Below are 7,689 nucleotides of genomic sequence, written 5' to 3' on the forward strand. Positions count from 1 at the left end.
AATACCCAGGAGCTACTACGAGCGCTGGTAAGGTACACATCAGTTACATGTATATCATATATACCTTTGACGTTGCCTGCCGCTAAGTACTTAGGGCAATTCCTCTTCGAGTGACCTGTTCCCTTGCAGTAATAACACTCAGTCTCAGGATTGGGTCCTTTCTTTGTCTTCTTCCCGGCAACTGGTTTACCAGGCGCGACAACAGTTTTGTTGTATTTCTTGAAGTTCTTCTTACCCTTGCCCTTCTTGAAACTGGTGGTCTTATTGACCATCAACACTTGATGTTCTTTCTTGATTTCTACCTCCCCAGATTTCAGCATTGAGTACAACTCCAGAATGGTTTTCTCCATCCCTTGCATGTTGTAGTTCATCACAAAGCCTTTATAGCTAGGTGGAAGCGACTGGAGGATTTTGTCAATGACCGCATCATCCGAAAGTTCAACTCCCAGCTGAGTCAAGCGGTTGTGCAACCCAGACATTCTGAGTATGTGCTCACTGACAGAACTATTATCCTCCATCTTACAACTAAAGAACTTGTCGGAGACTTCATATCTCTCGACCCGGGCATGATCTTGAAAAACAAGTTTCAGCTCCTCGAACATCTCATATGCTCCGTGTTGCTCAAAATGCCTTTGGAGCCCCGGTTCTAAACTCTAAAGCATGCCGCACTGGACCAGAGAGTAGTTATCACTCTGCGGCTGCCATGCGTTCCTAACGTCCAGGGTTGCTGCGTGAACGGTAGGGTCACCTAGCGGTGCATTAAGGACATATGCCGTCTTGGATGCAGTGAGGATGAGCTTTAAGTTACGAGCCCAATCCGCACAGTTGCTCCCATCATCTTTCACCTTGGTTTTCTCTAGGAACGCGTTGAAGTTGAATGAGACATTTGCGTTGGCCATTGGATCTACAATATTTGTAAAGAAATTTTTAGACTAAGTTCATGATAATTAAGTTCATCTAATCAAATTACTAATGAACTCCCACTTAGATCGACATATCTCTAGTCATCCAAGTGTTACATGATCCACGACGACTAGCCCGTGTCCGATCATCACGTGAGATGGACTAGTCCTCAATGGTGAGCATCTCCATGCTGATCGTATCAACCATACTACTCATGTTCGACCTTTCGGTCTCCCTTATTCGAGGCCATGTCTCTACATGCTAGGCTCGTCGAGTCAACCTAAGTGTTTTGCGTGTGTAAACTGGCTTACACCCGTTTTATGTGAATGTTAGAATCTATCACACCGGATCATCACGTGGTTCTTCAAGACAACGATCCTTCACAACGCTTCACACTTAGGGGAATACATATCTCAAAATTTTAATGAGGGATCATCTTATCTTTGCTACCATCATTCTAAGCAATAAGATGAAAAACATGATAAACATCACATGCAATCATATAGTGACATGATATGGCCAATATTATCTTGCTCCTTTGATCTCCATCTTCGGGGCACCATGATCATCATTATCACCAGCATGACACCATGATCTCCATCATCATGATCTCCATCACCGTGTCTCCATGAATTCGTCACGCCAACTATTACTTCTACTATTATAGCTAACGTTTAGCAATGAAGTAAACTAATCACATGGCGTTGCATCTCATACAATAAATTAAGACAACTCCTATGGCTCATGCCGGTTCTCATACTCATCGACATGCAAGTCGTGAATCCTATTAAAATAACATGATCAATCTCATACATCACATATGTAACATCACATCCTTTTGGCCATATCACATCACATAGCATACCTTGCAAAAACAAGTTAGACGTCCGCTAATTGTTGTTGCAAGTTTTACGTGGCTCGTTAGGGTTTCTAGCAAGAATGTTTCTTACCTTCGTGACAGCAACAACGTTGATATGCCAATGCTATTTACCCTTCATAATGACCCTCTTCATCGAATCCGATCCGACTAAAGTGGGAGAGACACACACTCGCTAGCCACCTTATGCAACAAGTGCATGTCGGTCGGTGGAACCAGTCTCACGTAAGAGTACGTGTAAAGTTGGTCTGGGTCGCTTCATCCCACGATGCTGCTGAATCAAGATAAGACTAGTAACGGCAAGCAATTGACAAATCAGCGCCCACAACTTTTGTGTTCTACTCGTGCATATAATCTACGCATAGAACCTTGGCTCGGATGCCACTGTTGGGGAACATAGTAATTTCAAAAAATTTCCTACGTCACACAAGGATCTATCTATGGAGAAACCAGCAATGAACAAAGGGGTATAGCATCTTCATACCTTTCAAGACCACTAAGCGGAAGTGTTGCTAGAATGCGGTTGATGGAGTCGTACTCGTAGCGATTCAGATCGCGGTGGATTCCGATCTATGCACCGAGCAACGGTGCCTCCGTGTTCAAGGTGATGCCTCATGCGCCTTGATCCAGCAAGGAGGGGGGATAGGTTGAGGGTGAGCTCCGGAAGCACGAGGGCGTGGTGACGGTGGAGCTGCGTGGTACTCCGGCAGGTCTTCGCCAAGCACTACGGAGGACAAGGAGGAGGAGGAGTAGGGTTGTGCCGTGGAGAGAGAGGCAATTGTGTCTCAAAACAGCCCCAAACCCTCCACTATATATAAGAGGAGAGGGAGGAGGGTGCCCACCCTTAGGGTTTCCCACCCTAATGGGTGTGGCAGCCCTAGATGGGCAAGGGGGCGGTGGCCAAGGGGTGGAGGAGGTGGCGCCCTAGGGTGGGCAAGCCCACCATGCCTAGGGTTAGCCCACCTCCCTCTTCTTGCGCCTTGGGCTGATGGTGGTGGCACACCATCCCACTTATGGGCTGGTTCCCATCCACTTTTGGCCCATGTACCCCTTCGGGGCTAGTGGCCCTTCCCGGTGGACCCTGATGTCTACGCACGCTTATATTCTTGTAGACTATGTTGGGCCTCCAAGCGCAGAGGTTTGTAGGACAGGAACAATTTCCCTCAAGTGGATGACCTAATGTTTATCGAACTCAAGGAAGTAGAGGTTGAAGATGGTCTCTCTGTAGCAATCCTGCAATTAATATACAAGATGTCTCTTGTGTCCCCAACACACCTAATACAATTGTCAGTTGTATAGGTGCACTAATTCGGCGAAGAGATGGTAGAATACGGGTGATAGGTGTGGCAAAGCAAGGTCATATAAATCTGAAATAAAAATGGCAACAAGGTAGCAAGCGACAAAAGTGAGCATAAACGGCGTAACAATGGTGAGAAACAGGGCCTAGGCTTCATACTTTCACTAGTGGAAACTCCCAATAACATTAACATAGTCTAATCACATGATATTTCCACTAAAACATGCAATGGAGACGTACTCGGAGGTCATTCCTTTGTGATCAAGAGAGGGTGAGAATTATGTAGGGCTACAAAAGAACACCTCAGAGTTTGTAGTTCACTATATGGATTTCCCAATGTCACCGCGACTATCCAAAGAGAGCACCACAATCACCACAACATATCTCAAGGATAGTCAAATACAAGCACCAAGAGACTCTCAATCGTCAATCAATTCACAATAGAGGAAATCACTCATGAAAATATTCTTCTAATCCATGTCCAATAGACTGCTGTCACCATGGTCTCGGGGATTATACTACATACGATCAAGTGAGTACATCATTCCAATACATGGAAGAAGGAAAACATCATGGGATCACCCTAGATTAACATAGCCCATGATCACAATCAAGATCACATCATGAGAGAGAGAATTAACCACATAGCTACTGTAGAAGACCTCAGCCCCGAGGAGGAACTACTCCCGCTTCATCGAGGGAGGAACAAACATCGATGGAGATGAATCCGGAGGCACTTCCCCGTCCCGGCAGAGTGTCGGCATAGGAATTCTGGTCCCCCGAAACTTGTTGGCGATGGTGGCGGAGATCGGAATTGCTTCTGGAGAAAAGGGTTCGGGAATCAGCGTTTCCTCCATGGGGGTAAAAATAGGAGCCAAAGTAAGGAATCACAGGAGGTGGGCCCCGCCCAGGTGGCCTGCTGGCATGGTCAGGGGGTAGGCCGTGCGAGGAGGTCGCTTGGACGACCCCTGGCCCCCCTCTGGCCCATCTTCGGTGATCTGGAAGCTTCCGTCACGCTGATTTTTTTATATTTCTCCGGGAATTTTTTGGCCTTTGGAAAATTTGTTAAAAGCCCCTGCATAATAGACATCAGCACACAGAAACTGGCACTAAGTGCACTGGGTTAGTAGGTTAGTCCAAATATGTGTAAAAATATAAAAGTGTAGCAAAGCATATAAGAATGTCACCCAAAAGATGATGGAACGAGCAGAAATTATAGATACGTTTGGGACATATCAACATCCCCAAGCTTAATTTCTGCTCGTCCTCGTGTAGACAAATGATAACACAATAGTTTCTGTGGTGACATGCTAACACACATATAAGAACTTCAAAGTAAAGCAAGTAAGATATGCAATTCAAGTCAAGACAATAACAATCAAGAGTTTATATCCAGTATTGAATTTAGCAAGGTAAGAACATAAAGGTGCAAGAGCTCTCGCTGTCCGTGACTCGGATGTCTCCAAATGGTGTTTGTGTGCAAGGAGTGGGAGATGGGTTGAGATCATAATATTTTTTTTAATTAGAACTCAATCTACTAAAATTTCACACTTGGTCTCCTTTGGAATCTTATTTTGACTCATCCCCAGACCACTAGTCAGGCACAAGTCAAAATGATCCTCTCCCTTTCGAATTTGAGCACTCATGCAATGGATGAGCGTAAGAAAGACATGTTGGCACTTAGGATGGAAAATAGAATAATGATGGGGGAGGAAGACAAAAAGGTGTGAAAGGCTCACATCAATGAGGACAACCATAGGCGAGAGAAAGCCAAATGATAGATATGATGTGAGGAGTAGGGATTGCCATGTAATGGATGCACATATGAGCTAAGGCAAGCTCTCCAATGGAACTAGTGGGGGTGCGTCCAACTTGTGTGCTCATGAAGACCTAGAGCTCATTTGAGGAGGCTCATCATTGGAATATGCAAACCAAGTTCTATAGTGTAAGGGTCCCCACATAGTTATGCATGAATGTTAATCTCTATGTAGTACAAATACAACAATGGAGCTCGAGTGTGGATCTTTCAAAGGAATAGTAGTGTTTCCCCTTCTCTCTTGTTAATTCTTTTTTATTTCTCATTTGTTATATTTTTTGTGGCCTCTTTGGATCTTTGTTTTTATCTCATCATTTGGGATATTTTGTTTGTCCTCTTTGGGATATTTCCTCACTTAAGGGCAATACTCTATGTTTTACATGAATAAAAAGAAGATCATCACACTTTATAAGAAGTACTCAACATAAAGACAAGTGAAAACTATCATGATGTATGCAAATGTATGCCTTTGCCAGTGTAGCAGGATATGCAATGATACTAGCACGTCATGTATCAATAATTGGGGCAAGGCCTAACTATCATGTGGCTCTACGATCAAGCAAAAGCATGTATGACATGAAGATCAAGTCATGAGATGGTGGATGTTGCATGGCAATGTATCTCGAAAAGGCTATGGAAATGCCTTAATAGGTAGGTATGGTGGCTGTTTTGAGAAAAGATATAATGAGGCTTATGTATGACAAAGCGTATCATGTCATGGGTTTGGATGCACCGGCGGAGTTTGCACCAACTCTCGATGTGAGAAAGGGCAATGCACGGTACCGAAGAGGCTAGCAAAATATGGATGGTGGAAGTGCCAACAATTGAATACTCACATTAGTCCGAAGAACTCATACACTTATTATCGGTAACTCTCTATCTAGTTAGGAAATTCACAAAGAAACAAGTACCACGAGGAGGAGTGTTTGGGGGTTTCTTTATCCTTGCGCATCCTCGACTCATGGTAACGTGAGGGTACTCTATATATTCCAACCCCTCTAGAGGTTAGAGATCAATTTAGTAGCTAGAGTTCTCAACTAATTTTTGTTTTTGAAAAACACACGGATTTCCCAAAATACGACACCTATCACTAATAGGCTCAAGATCTTGGCACCAATAGTCTAAACATTACTCAAATCAATACCTCAAAACTATTGCAGGTTACTACTATACTTAAATAGAAATCTTAATTACCTACTCATGCAAGACACACAACTCAGTGCAACAAGCCAACTCTCTAAACAAGATAAGCATGATAACTCTTTCTTTATAGCCATAAAGATAGGCTTAAGATTTTAATGATGCTCTCGTAGGAATAAGAGTTGTAGAATAAAAGAGAGCATCAAGACGAAAATATCAAACTCATTTAAGTCTAACATGCTTCCTATGCATAGGAATATTGCAATAGTATAATTCATTGAAGCACAAAGCAATAAGCATAGGAAGACAAAGCAAGTGCACCTTCAAAACCTTCAACATAAAGAGAGGGAACTTGATATTATTCAAATATATATAAGCATATGTTCCCTTCTCATAATAATTTTCAGTCGGATCATGAATAAACTCAACAATATAAGTATAACATAAAGCATTGTCACCATGATCCATATGCAAAAGGTACTCTTACTCTCCACATAAGCATAATATTTCTCATTGGTAATAGTGGGAGTAGGACTATCATAAACAACCTGAACACTATATATTAATTGTGTATTAGGGAGATGGTGTTCAGCAAGGGAGTAATTCCATCCATGATTATGACAAGTTTCATCAGGATAATGTCGGTCCACTAAAGACTGGGGTCCCTAGTGCCCCAGAGTTGTGCACGGGCGCCAAGAGCCCCTGACGGCAGGGCGTGGCAGAGTCCAGACATGATGCACCCCCAAGATTACCAAGGCCCCAGCAAGCCTGCCTTGCCGGGAGGATAACCAAGGCCACACCCGTTTAGTGGGCGTGATGAACTCACCAGGCACGAGGCCTCAGCAAACCTCCCTTGCCGTGACGACAACCGAAGCCCCCGACAAGCTTCCTTGCCGGGACGAAGACCCAAGGACCCGGAAACCACCCTTCCCGGGATGACGAGGCTAGGCACTTGAGGGCGACCGCCCTTGTCATAGTGCCACCGCCCCCAAGTTCCAGCGCATTTTGCATGCGCCAGAGCGGCGTCCAGGTGTTGAAACACCTGCACACATGTCTTCACCAACACGTTGCTCACAAGGAAAAGACGTGTATTTAATGCACCTAACAGCGATAGATGGATAAGCACCGCTCTAGGTTCACTGTAACATCTCGTGAACCTACCATCAAGCACTGTAATTGACCCTGTTGCCTATAAAAGGAGGCCATTAGCTCATTCACAAGGGGTTAGACTCTTTGGAGATTGGCAAAGAAGACAGTTAGCATCACTGTAACGAACAACAAAACGCTTAATACGATCAGACAAGCAGGACGTAGGGTTTTACATGTGAGCGGCCCCTGGGTAAAAAGGCTTGTTGGGTGTTGATCGTTAGATCTGCTCTTGACGTTAACTTTCCCCGCCCTACGATCACAAGGGTATCACGTTGGTTCCCATAGCTGTCGACTTAGCAACGCCGACATCTTTGGCGCGCCAGGTAGGGGGCGGGGGAGAGACGCGTGAATCGGAGCAAACTCAACACCGGCTCCATCGAAGTTTGGCCGCTATTCCATGCTCCGCCGGAAACAGGGTACCGCGGTGGCGCCCCGTTCTGCTACGGCTTCCCAAGACATGCGCGAGTGCGTTGCTACACGCGCGTGCGGGGCAGGGAGGCGAAGGTT

This window comes from Hordeum vulgare, chromosome 5H (assembly GCF_904849725.1).
Source record: "Hordeum vulgare subsp. vulgare chromosome 5H, MorexV3_pseudomolecules_assembly, whole genome shotgun sequence".
Taxonomy (NCBI): domain Eukaryota; kingdom Viridiplantae; phylum Streptophyta; class Magnoliopsida; order Poales; family Poaceae; genus Hordeum; species Hordeum vulgare.